Source organism: Sus scrofa, chromosome 18 (assembly GCF_054392235.1).
Source record: "Sus scrofa isolate SSC_HxYL_T2T_F1_AM1 chromosome 18, Sscrofa_HxYL_maternal_Yorkshire_Landrace_v2.0, whole genome shotgun sequence".
Classification (NCBI taxonomy): domain Eukaryota; kingdom Metazoa; phylum Chordata; class Mammalia; order Artiodactyla; family Suidae; genus Sus; species Sus scrofa.
This window is the reverse complement of record NC_139400.1, coordinates 60,182,100-60,195,800: the sequence shown is the minus strand read 5'-3', so window position 1 is coordinate 60,195,800 and position 13,701 is coordinate 60,182,100. Positions and strand designations below refer to the sequence as shown.

At 41.5% G+C, this 13,701-nt stretch overlaps 1 protein-coding gene across 1 annotated transcript in view; it reads right to left on the bottom strand.

Moving 5' to 3' along the window:
* Positions 1–13,701, bottom strand: part of COA1 (cytochrome c oxidase assembly factor 1) — a 123,881-nt gene that overhangs the window by 109,057 nt on the left and 1,123 nt on the right. The window lies entirely within an intron of this gene.

The window sequence follows — 13,701 nt, the reverse complement described above, 5'->3', positions numbered from 1 at the left end:
TTTTTTTTTTTTTTTAGCCTTTTAGGGCTACACCTGAGCCATATGGAAGTTCCCAGGCTAGGGTAGAATCGGAGCTGTAGCTGCCAGCCTACACCACAACCACAGCAACACCAGATCTGAGCTGAATCTGTGACCTACTCCACCGCTCATGGCAATGCCGTATCCTCAACCTACTGAACGAGGCCAGGGATTGAACCCACGTCCTCACGGATCCTAGTAGGGTTTGTTACCACTGAGCCACAACAGGAACTCATCTGCTAAACTTTTGATAGGAATTTTAAGATGGTTTTAAAAATACTGTATAATGAATAACATTTGTAGGTATCTACCAGATATTTATTCCCCCCTTTCTCCTTCATTGCAAAACCCATATTTTGTTCAGATAGCCACCATATTCCCAGCCCTAGAAAATGATAGCGATTATATCTAAGCCAGTCCCATACAGAATTCCTCTAGGAATGGTTATTAGTCAAAGGATGAGTGAGTGACACAAGTTGGCTCAATCAGACTGAGGAAAAGTACTTCCATTTCATGCTTAGAAGAAAATTTCTAATACCTTCTCCTCTTGACATGGAAACATGAAGCCCAACCCTGCCACTGGGCTTATTGTTTTCTGAAAGACAGAATGAAGATTACATGAATTAGGAGTTCCCATCATGGCTCAGTGGAAACGAATCTGACTAGTATCCATGAGGATGCAGGTTTGATCCCTGGCTTTGTTCAGTGGGTTAAAGATCCGGCGCTGCAGTGAGCTGTGGTGTAGGTCGCAGATGTGGCTCAGATCCCGCATTCCTGTTGCTATGGCATATGCCAGCAGCTACAGCTCTGATTCAACCCCTAGCCTGGGAACCTGTATATGCTGTAGGTTTATGCTATGTGTAAAAAGACAAAAAAAAAAAAAGATTACATGAATTAAAATAGTGACAGTTATGTTGTAAGTGCTTTAAAATGTTATTACTAAGTTGCCTTATTGTTTGAAATTGATTCTTTTAGATGTTGGAGGATTACAAACATATCATTGAAATAGTGATAGTTTTACCTAATCCTTTCCAAACTTTGATTTCACATTTTTTTCTTTCCAACTTTTATGCCTCTAATTTTTCATATCTAATTGCATTAGCTAGTATTTCTAGTAAAAAGTATTTAATATTAGTGAAGACAGTGAGTGTCATTTTCTTATTCCTACCACTAGAATTTTCCCACTAAGCATGTTGCTAGTTTTAGGGACTGAGGTTAGGTATCTCTTAGCATGTTAAGGAAGTATCCAGCTAGTGAGAGAAAATAGGGAAAATTTTGACACAGATGCTTTGAGAAAAGAGTTGAACAGGCCATCACATCTTGTCATAAAAGTATAAACTAGACTATTTACCATAAATACACTAATAAAATTAGCATTAGCTGGGTTGGAATGAATATCCTTTCGTAACTGCTAGCATCGTGGAAGTGAGTCCTGACTAGTTCGTTTACATGAAATTCCATGGTAATACCCTCAGTTTTAAAGCTGGAAAAGTTCTTTGTTACTGCTAACAAAATGTCACCTTTAATACAAAAATCTATGCTTGTGCTATACGTTTTTAATGGGAAATTGCATGGATCTACTATAGTTTTGTTATAGGAGTTGTACCTGTTCAAATATTCTGATTTTTGAAAATAGAGACATTTTATAATGATAAAGAGGTCAGGTCATCAAGAAGATATAAATCGTAAACTCTTATGCAACTTATAGCAGAGGTTTGATATACATGAAACAAAAACTGAAAGGAGAATTAGAAAAATCAACAATTATTGTGGGTAGTTTGAACATTCATGTCTCAACAATCAACAAAACAACTAGGGAGTTCCCGTCATGGTGCAGCAGAAACGAATCTGACGAGGAACCATGAGGTCATGGGTTCAAGCCCTGTCCTCGTACAATGGGTTAAGGATCTGGCATTGCTGTGGCTGAGGCATAGGCTGGCAGCTGCAGTTCCAACTGGACCCCTAGCCTGGGAACCTCCATTTGCGACGGGTGCAGCCCTAAAAAAATAAAAATTAAATTTAAAAATAACAACTAGATAAAAGCCTCAGTAAGTGTATAGAAGACTGGAATAACATTATCAACCACCTTGATCTGTTGATATGTACAGAACATTTCACAAAAACCAAAATGCACCATTTTTTTTTTTTAGGGCCACACCTGGGGCATATGGAAGTTCCCAGGCTAGGGGTCAAATTGGAGCTACCACTGCCAGCCTGCACCACAGCCACAGCAACACAGGATCCAAGCCTTGTCTGCAACCTACACCACAGCTCTTGTTACCACTGAGCCACAACGGGAACTTCCAAATGTATCTCTTTTAAGTGTACGGAATAGTCACTTTTATGCTGGTTCATAAAACAAGTTTCAGTAAATTTACAATAGATTGAAATCAATTGCAATATATTACCTAAAGATAATATAATTAAATAAGAAATCAGTAACAGAAAGCTATTTGGGTAAACTCCAAGCACTTTTAAATTAAACAGCACATTTCTAAGAACCCATAGGTCAAAGAAGAAATCACAAGGGAAACTTAAAAATTTAACTGCATAAAAATTTTAAAACATACTAAACAGTGTGGAACACAGTTAAAGCAGTGCTTACAGGGAAAAATTATAGCTTTGCATGTTTATATTAGAAGAGTTTAAGTTATTTAAGCTTCCACTTAAAGAAATCAGGGAAAAAACAAAAAAATAGTAGGAAAGGAAATAAAGATAACTTTGGAAATCAATTGAATATAAAAGCTGGTTCTTTTCAAAGATTAATAAAATTAGTCAACCTCTAGCTTAACTGATCAATCAAAAGAAAGTGAGAGACACACAACTTACCAATACCAAGAATGGGAGAAATCAGTACAGATCCTATAGACATTAGTGGGAAACTAAGAGGTTCTGCTCCCAGTAATAGCTGAGTACTTCCTATTGGACCAATGCTCCCACAGGAAAGAAATGCACACTCCGAACAAAACAGAAAAGAAAAGATACAGGAGACACCCAAAGAAGACTCAGTGGAGAGAAGTCAATGTTTGTGAGAAAGAAATGGAATTCAGGGAGCTCCAGTTTTTACAGCTTTTTACTTGAGGGCAGGCCCCCATTTTTACCCTCCATCTTACTGGTTTAAAAAAAAAAAAACCAGAAGACAGAGTGTGGGACAAGCTGTCCCTCCTAGCTTCCTGGGCTCTGGGAGCCAAGACACCATCAGTGGGGAAGCCACCCAGCAGGACGAACCATGTGTGATCACAGGACACCACATTGGCTAAGCCCAGCGAGGGCAAGAAGCACTGCTCTGTCTGTTCCTGGGGCCCTGTGACCCTGAGCCAGCTGGAAAGTGAGAGAAATTTAAAAAAAAAAAAAAAGGAAATCTCAAAAAGGAGAGAAGTCAGCAAGGAAGAAGACTAAATTTTGTCTATAAAGTGCCCATACTTCCAACTGACACCCCAAACACATGTGTGCGGCAGACATTTGAGCTATCTAAGGCTCAAAAACTGAAAACAGACCTCATCTGAAGTCTGGTTAGACTGACTGAACTGAGACGAGAAAGAGACAAATCCACAATTATGGTTGTAGCTTTCAACACTCTTAGCAATTAGTAAAAACTCTCGATGGAAAAATTAGTAAAGGCAGAACACTTGAATAGCTTTATCAACCACCTTGAGCTAATTTATATTTTATAGAACACTGGGCTCAATAACTGTAGAATACATATTCTTTTTAAATGTCCATGATTTGTTTACCAACATAAACCATATACTATATGCTATGAAACAAGTCTCAATAAATTTTAAAAGACTGAAATCAGGCATTATGTTTTCTAATAACAGTGGAATTAAATTAGAAAACATATCTGGAAAACCCCTAAAGAGTTGGAGATATTTAGAGGATGAGTTAGAGCTTGAAATACTTGTTTTAAAAGAGAAGAAAGGGCAGAGTTCCCATTGTGGCTCAGTGGTAATGAACCCAACTCGTATCCATGAGGATGTGGGTTTGATTCTCCACCCCGCTCAGTGGGTTAAGGATCCAGCGTTGCCATGGCTGTGGTGCAGGCTGGTGGTTGCGGCTCTGATTCTACTCCTAACCTTGGAACGTCCATATGACGTAGGTACAGCTCTAAAAAGCAAAAAAATAAAATAAAGAGAAGAAAGGTAAACAGCACCCATCTGGGTGTCCACCTTGAAGAAGCTGGAAAAAGCGTCATACACCGTCATGGAGTATGAGATGTTCCCTTTGCCTCTCGCCTTCCATCTGTAGCCAGTGAAATATCCATAACTCAACAAAGGCAGATCTGCCCAACACAGCAGGATGCCCGAGAATTTCACACGTCGGTACACCTAAAGGTGGGCGGACTAGAACCCACAGAAGAGGCCGAACCAGGGAAACAGAAAGGATGGGTCTGTGACCCCAGACCCTCAACTACAGAAGCTGAACCTGCAGCCCCGAGAACCCAGTAGCCTCAGGGGTAGGGCACACAACACCGGCCTCCCAGCCCCAGCAGTGACTTCAGCCACAGGGAAGCAGACAACAGCAACACCAGGGCCTGCCACCCTGTCCCTCCAGCCATGCAAGTGCCACATCGCACCTTCTCCACTGCCTGCGGTGGCCGTGCCCACAAACCCAGCCATCCGGAGAGAGGCCTGCAACCTGGGTCCCCCCACCCCCACCCCTACCCTCCTCCTCCTCCTCCCCTCACAGCAGCAGAGACCTTGGCTGTGGCAGAGGCACCGCCATCTCCGTGCCCCAAGAGGCTATGACAGTGACACGAGCAGCAAAGGCACCAACGACCCCAGAGGCACAAGCAGCCACAACGAAGGCAGGGAGCAATACCCTGACAGAAGTGGTGAAAGGTGTAAAGTGCTAGTTATCAAAGGTAACCTGAGGCAGCTCAGGTAGGAGCCCCCAAAAACTTGTTCTGCAGTGCCCCCTACTGGGAAACAACAAAAAAAAGGCCCCTAATCGCTAACCTGTTGAATTGCTGAGATCCCATGAAAACAAATGATAACAACAAAACTTTACCTAGAGAAGAAAAGCATTCACTACATCAAATGCACCGGCAGAGGAACAACTCAAAAAGCACTATGGAACTCCACCGTAACAGAGCTGTTTTGTTTGCACCTTTTCCAGCTGCACTCGTGGCATATGGAAGTTCCCAGGCCAGGGACTGCATCCAACGCACAGCTGCAACCATGCCAGATCCTTAACCCACTGCGCCTGGCCAGGGATCCAGCAATGCCACAGAGACAAGCCAGACCATTAAGCCACTGTGCCACAGTGAGAACTCCTTTTTTCATTTTTATTTTTAATTTTAATTTTTTGGCTGCACCAGGCCAGGCCAGGATCTAACCTGCACCACAGCTGTAACCAGAGCCACAGCAGTGACAACGCCAGATCCTTAACCCACTGAGCCACAAAGGAACTCCAATCATGGTAACATAGAAAAAGAAAATGACAGTTTCCCAGAAACCAGATTTAAGTCATGGGGTGTGGTGTGCTAACTGATAGAGAATTCAGAATAGCTGTCATGAAGAAATCCAAGCTATAAGAAACTCAGAAAGGCAGTTCAATGAGCTCAGGAATAAAATTAGTGAACAGAAGGAATGCTTTATGAAAGAAGTTGAAACTAAAAAATATCCCACCAAATACTAGAGTTTACGAAAATACGATGAAGAGCACAAGAAAGCATTCAAAATGGAGCAGATTATATGGAAGAGGGAATTAGCAAGCTCCGAGATAGAAATCTAGAAATGACACAGATTGAAAAGAAGAGAAAGTTAAGCTCTTTTAAAAAAGTGAAGAAAAAAATAAAAAATAAAAAAGTGAAGAAATCCTATGAGAACTACTCAACTCCACTAGGAAAGGAAACATTAGGGTGACAGGTATGTCACAGGGAGACGGGAAGGAAAAGGGAGCAGAGAGTTTCTTTAAAGAAATAATAGCTAGGGAGTTCCCATCATAGCTCAGTGGTTAACAAATCTGACTAGGAACCATGAGGTTGCGGGTTTGATCCCTGGCCTCGCTCAGTGGGTGAAGGGTCTGGTTTGCTGTGGTTCTGGTGTAGGCCGGTGGCTACAGCTCTGATTCAGCCCCTAGCCTGGGAACCTCCATATGCCATGGGAGTGGCCAAGAAATGGCAAAAAGACAAAAAAAAAAAAAAAAAGAAAAGAAAAAAAGAAAAGGAAAAAAGAAATAATAGCTAAGAATGTCTCAAACCTGGGGATGGAACTGGATATACGGTTCCATGAAACTAATAGCACCCCTAATCACCTCAATGCAAAAAGACCTTCTTCAAGGCACATGAACTGTCAAAAGTCAATGACAAAGAAAGAATTTTAAAGGCAGCCAGGGGAAAAAAGATGGCAATCCACAAACAAAACCCCCTTAGGCTACAAGCAGCTTTCTCAGCAGACACCCTACAAGGCAGAAGGGAGAAGAATAACTTCCACAAAACATCAAAAAATTAAAACTGTCAGCCACAAGTATTCTGTCCAGCAAAGTTATCATTCAGTATGAAGGATAAGTAAAGGCTTTCCCAAACAAACCCTGGGGAATTCCTTAATACTAGATCTGTCTTAGCAGAATGTTAAAAGGAGCTCTTCATCTGAAATGAAAAGGTGAAAGTACACAAAACTTTGAGTAAGGTGATAAATACACAGAAAGAATCAAAATTTTAACAGCTCTATATCAGAATAGGCTGTTAAGCAGTTACAGCAAAAAGGTTAAAAAAGAATAAGTAGTAAAAAAAAAAAAAAATAATCATAGCTACTTCAACTTAGCAATGAACTCAATACAAAGGGAAAATTTGCCACCACAGAAACATAAAATGGGAAGAGGAATAGGATGGAGCGCATACAGGCCAATGAAGATAAGACGCCATCACCCGAAAAAGACTAGTTTATTTACAAGATGTTTCATATAAACTTCACGGCAACCTCAGAACATAAATCTAGAGCAGAGACACGATGCACTTAAAAAGAGAAAATTGATTTTAAAAAACCACAGAAAAAACACCAACAAAAATGGAAGACAGAGACACAGGACAAAGAAACATTGGCGACACAGAGCAACCAGAAAACAAGATACAATGGCAGTACTAAGTCCCGATTCATCAGTAATCACCCTAGATGCAAATGGACTGAATTCACCAATCAAAAGAAACAGAACGGCTGGATGGAAAAAAACAATAATAATAATACCAAGTGATATGCTGCCTCCAGGGGGTCCTCAGCTCTAAAGACTAATACAGGCTCAAAGCAAAGGAATGAAAGATGATATGCCCAGTAAATGGCAGCCAAAAGAAAGCTGGTGTAGCCATACTCATATCAGACAAAATAGACGTCATGCCAAAAAGAGGAACAAGAGACAAAAGTGGCCATCATATAATAATTAAGAGGTCAATTTCTCCACATACACATACATACAGTAGAGGGACTATATGTGCAATAACTCAGCAGTGGTAGGAAACTTCAACATTCTACTTACATCAATGGATACATCATCCAGACAGAAAATAAACAAGGAAATACCAGCCTTAAAGGAAACATGAGACTAAATGAGCTTGAGAGATTCATACAGAACATGCCATCCAATTGCAGCAGAATACACATTCTTATCAGGTGCACGTGGAACATTTTATTTTATTTATTTTTTAACATGCCTGCAGCATATGGAAGTTCTTAGGCCAGGGCTCAAACCAATGCCAGAGCAGTGACATGCTGGATCCTTAACCTCTGCGCCACAAGAGAACTCCAGAATATTCTCTCTCTCTCTCTCTCTCTCTTTTTTTTTTTTTTTTTTTTTTTTTTTGCCATTTCTTGGGCCGCCCCCGCGGCATATGGAGGTTCCCAGGCTAGGAGTCTAATCAGAGCTGTAGCTGCCAGCCTACACCAGAGCCACAGCAACTCGGGATCCGAGCCAAGTCTGCAACCTACACCACAGCTCACGGCAACGCCGGATCATTAACCCACTGAGCAAGGGCAGGGACCGAACCCGCAACCTCACGGTTCCTAGTCAGATTCATTAACCACTACACCACAACGGGAACTCCCAGAATATTCTTTAAAAAATAAGAAACACAGTCAAGCGTCGGTACAAAATGAACATACCAAGTCTGTTGCGTTTTTATACATGAACAACAAGCTAGCAGAAAGGGACCTTAAGAAAACAATCCCATTTATAATCTCGACAAAAAGAAGGAAACACCTAGGAACGAATTTAACCAAAGAATTAAAAGACCCAGAGTTCCCATCGTAGCTCAGTGGTTAATGAACCTGACTGGTAACCATGAGGTTGTGGGTTCAATCCCTGGCCTCGCTCAGTGGGTTAAGGATCTGGCATTGCCGTGAGCTGTGGTGTAGGTCACCGATGCTGATCGGATCTGGCATTGCTGTGGCTGTGGCATAGGCAGGCAGCTACAGGTCTGATTTGACCCCTAGCCTGGGAATCTCCATATGCCACAGGTGTGGCCCTAAAAAGACAAAAGACAAAAAAAAAAAAAAAAAAAAAAAAGGAATTGAAAGACCCATACACCGAAAACAGTTAGATATTGTTGAAATTGTTGAAAGAAATTAAAGATATAAAGAAATGGAAAAATATTTTGTACTCATGGACTAGAAGAATTAACACTGTTAAAATGCCCGTATTACTTAAAGCAATCTATAGACTCAATGCAATTCCTATCAAAATCCCAAAAAATCCCAAAATTTATATGGAACCACAAAAGACCTTGAATAGTCAAAACAATACTGAGAAAAAAGAGCCAAGCTGGAGGCATCATACTCCTTGATTTCAAATTATATTACAAAGCTAAAGTAATCATAACAGCATGGCATTAGCAGAAAAACAGACACAGAGATCAGTGGAACAAAACTGAGGCCCTAGAAATAAGCTTACACATACATACATATATATATGTATATATATGGACAATTAATTTACAAGAAAGGAGCAAAGAGTACACAATGCGGAAAGAATAGTCTCTTCAATAAATGGTGTTCAGAAACTAGAAAAGGAATGAAGCTAGATCGCTATCTCATACCACACACAAAAATCAATTCAAAAAGGGTAAAAAACCTCGAGTGTAAGAACGAAAACCTAAAACTCCTAGAAGAAAACACAAGCAGTACATACTCTGACGTAGGTCTTAAAAATATCTTTCTAGATATGTCTCCTCAGGCAAGGGAAACAAAAGCAAAAATCAACAAATGGGACTACATCAAATAAAAAGCTTCTACACAGTCAAGGAAACCACTGACAAAACGAAAAGACAACCTACTGAAGAGAAAAAGACATTTGCAGATCATATCTGATAAGGGGATAATATCCAAAATATAGAAAGAACTCCACATAAGAAAAAACCAACAACCAAGCAGCCAGATTAAAAAATGGGCAGATAAAAAATAAACAATAAATAAACTAAAAATAGGCAGATAAATGAATAGAAATTTTTCAAAGAAGACAAAAAGATGGCTAACAGGAACATGCAAAGATGCTCAGCATCACTAATCATCAGCAAATTCTGCAAATCAAAACCACAGCAAAATCACCTCCCGCCCATCCTAAGAGCTCTTAACAAAAGGACAAGAAACAACAGTTATTGGAGAGGATGTGGAGAAGAGGAAACACTCATACACTGTTGGTGGGGATGTAAACTGGTGCAGCCACCGTGGAAGGCACTACACAGATTCCTCAAAAAATTAAGAACAGAACTATCATTAGATCCAGCTATCTCACTTCTGGGTATTTATCCAAAGAGTATGAAAACGCTGATTTGAAAAGATATGTGCATCCTGCGTGCATCACAATATTATTTACAATAACCAAGACATGGAAACAACTTAAGTGCCCATATGCAGACAACGGGATTTTAAAAAGATGCTTTATACCCACACACACAAAATATGGACCGCTACTCAGCCATAAAAAGATGAAATCTTGCCGTTTTCAACAACATGGTTGGAGCTTGAGGGTATTATGCTAAGTGAAATAAGATGGAAAAAGACAAGTGCTGTATCATTTCACTCATATGTGGAATATAAGAAATAATAAATAACCAAAATATAACAAACACATAGATACAGAGAATAAAGTTGTGTTTATGGGGGGGGGACTGGGGACATGGTGAAATGGGTAAAGGAAGTCAATGTTAAGAGGACAGATGAGGAGTTCCCATCGTGGCGCAGTGGTTAACGAATCCGACTAGGAACCATGAGGTTGCGGGTTCGGTCCCTGCCCTTGCTCAGTGGGTTAACGATCCGGCGTTGCCGTGAGCTGTGGTGTAGGTTGCAGACGAGGCTCGGATCCCGCGTTGCTGTGGCTCTGGCGTAGGCCGGTGGCTACAGCTCCGATTCAACCCCTAGCCTGGGAACCTCCATATGCCGTGGGAGCGGCCCAAGAAATAGCAAAAAGACAAAAAAAAAAAAAAAGAGGACAGATGACATCTAAACTTTCAGTGGTGAGCACACTGTCACATAAACAGAAGCTGAAATATATATTGTACACATGAAACATATAATGTTATAAACCAACTGAAATAAAACTTCAAAAAAAAAAAAGAAACTAAAATAGAGCAAGGAAAGCCAAATAAAATAGAATGAAGGAAATTAAGGTAAAAGCAGAAATCAACGAAATAAAAAACAACTAACAGTATATTTACAAAACCAAAGACTAGATTTTTGATATATCAACAAAATCCAGACACTGCTAGCTAGACTGATCAAGAAATAAAGACAACACAAATTTACAATGCCTGGCATGAAAGAGGGGTTATCACTACAGAGCCTATAAACATCTGAAATTCTGAAGATGGGATGCACTTTTCAAGATATCCTGAGATGCGGAAAGAGGTCAGCTGCAGGATGTGGGCCAGTGCAAGGAAGGAATATGGCCCTGGGCGAGACAGCTCTTCAACAGCAGCCGTTACAGGAAGGGAGCTCCTGGCAGGTGGGGTACTGGGTTCTTCAGTCCAGGTTGCCCTGGCAACCACCACCCACTTTTGAGGGGCAGTCGGGTTACATTCAAGATACATCCAGTTGCTGAACAGAAGAACAAGGAAAACGTTAATTAGGCAAAGCCGCCTGGAAGATGGCCTACCAAAAAAACAAACAAACAAACAAACAAACAAAAAAAAAAAAACAGGTAGAATTTAGACAGAAGAAGGGAAGGACCTTTCCACCTGAGGACATACTATGACACAAAGCACAGAGTTCAGAAAAGGAGCGTCTAATTTCTAAAATTATATAAACTGAGTTTATAAACTCGGGGTTCCATACCTGGCCTCGCTCGGTGGGTTAAGGATCTGGTGTGGCTGTGGTGTAGGTCGGCAGCTGCAGCTCTGATTCAACCCCTAGCCTGGGAGCTTCCATATGTCACAGGTGTGGCCCTAAAGAGCAAAAAAAAAAAAAAAAACTTACCTCCAAAAAATAAAATTATATAAACGTGATGTAGATTAGCAAGTATGCACGTTGTCTTCTTTAAAACTTTTATTTCGAAATAACTTAGATTCACAGGAAGTTTGAACAAAAAAGTGCAAAGGGGGGGTCCTGTACACCCTTCGCCCAGTTTTCTGGGATGGTGAACATCTTTTGGACTGTGCTGGAAACTGACATTGGCGTAATCCACAGAGTTTACTCAGACTTCAGTTTTCTAGGCCCTCATCTGCATGTGTATGTTTGTGTGTGTGTGCATGTGTGTGTGTGTGTGTGTGTGTGTGTGTGTGAAGTAATCTTCTCACATATCTAGGTTCATGTCACCACCATCCCAGTGAAGACACAGAACAATTACAGCACAAGGATCCCTGGTGCTACCTTTTCATAGCCTCAGTCGAGGTCTTTTTGTTGTTATTTTACCATTTCTAGGGCCCCTCCCTTGGCATATGGAGGTTCCCAGGCTAGGGGTCTAATCGGAGCTGTGGCTGCCAGCAACTCGGGATCTGAGCCACATCTGCGACCTACACCACAGCTCACAGCAACGCCAGACCCTTAACCCACTGAGCAAGGCCAGGGATCGAACCCACAACCTCATGGTTCCACGTCGGATTCGTTAACCACTGAGCCATGACAGGAACTCCAGCCTCAGTCAGTTTCTGTCCTGCCCCACACCCTCTCTGTAACCTCTAGCAACCACTAACCTGATCTCTATAATTTTGTGGCAAGCATGCTGCCTTTTCACTTAAAATATAGCTTTCTTCACACCCAGTGTTATTTTGTGAGAAAATTAGCAGCATCTTCTTCACTTGGAACTTTTAAAACTTCTCATGCATCATTGCATTTTACTAGTCAAGTTTTCCAAGACAATTTATACCAAGGTGGTTGCAAACTTTCTATTCTCCAGTTTTCCTTCCCTCCTACTCTGGAAGATATTTTACCCAGTACTTTACAAATTACCCATGACCATCAGGTGTGAGTGGTCTTGCCTTATTAGCTGTAAATGGTTTTCACCTTTGTTTTAAAACCTTCGGTATATCTTCATTGAGTCTTTCTGCGACTCCTAAAGCACAGGTGTTCTTATTCCTCGCTATTTACTACGAAGGCTTTCTCTGAAAGTCGTCCCTCTTTCTCTAAGATGGTTTTCTACACATACCCTGCCCTCTTTTAACTGCTTTTATGGACAGGCATGTTTTTAACGCTATTACAAAATCAATACTGATTGAGTATCCTGGTCAGAATAAGGTACCAGCCCCAAACAGTTGCCACCTTGCAAGGGAGATGCAACGCATACTAAAAGCTTAAATTCAGCCAGGGCACACCAGTGCGACCCTACAGGCTGCCAGATACCAAAATACTTCGCGACTCGTTGATAAATATCTCATGCCATAGACCCTGTACTCCCTACCCCACAACAACTACCTTAAGTACAACCAGGTCCCATCTCTGAGACCCGCTAGATACCCCCATGATCCCAGCAACCAAAGGCCTGAAGTTACAGACAGGGTCTGTTTTGGTGTTTTGAACGTCACTCCAACCTTTACCACCACAAACAATAAAGTATGAGAAAATGCCACATTGGTGATTCAAGCAGAGTGTTATGAAAACTCAGAGGATGGAGTTCTCACTGAGGTGAGACAGAGAGACAAGAGAGCATCCAGGAAAAGTTTACAGACCCCCCAGCTATTCCTCGACAACACTAATAACACCATTCGAGGCGCTTGCTACGTCATAGGCTCCATGCCAAACACCTTCCGCTAACATTTCCTGCGTTTATTCCTCATAAACCTGCAAAGCATACGTAATTACAACCCACTTTACAGATGAGCAGGGCTGTTGTTTAGCCAGTTCACAACGGTCCAGCTGAACCTCGTGTTCAAATCTATCTCTTTGGATGCGTCACAGCGGGTTTTGGTTTCTGTTTTTTCTTTTTACAGCTGCACCTGGAGCACATGGAAGTTCCCAGCCTGGGGGTCCTATCAGAGCTGCAGTGGCAGGCCTATACCACAGCCATGGCAACACTGGATCTGAGCTGCATCTGTGACCTACACTGCAGCTTGCAGTAATGCAGGATCCTAAAACCCACTGAGTGAGGCCAGGGATAAAACCCACATCCTCACAGACACTGTGTCGGGTTCTTAACCTGCTGAGCCACAATGGGAACTCCCAGGTCACAGTGTTTGTTGTGGTCAGTCAGCACCTGGACTCTACCAGTTATTAAGAATGTTGGAAGTTCCTGTTGTGGCTCAGCAGAAACAAATGCGACTAG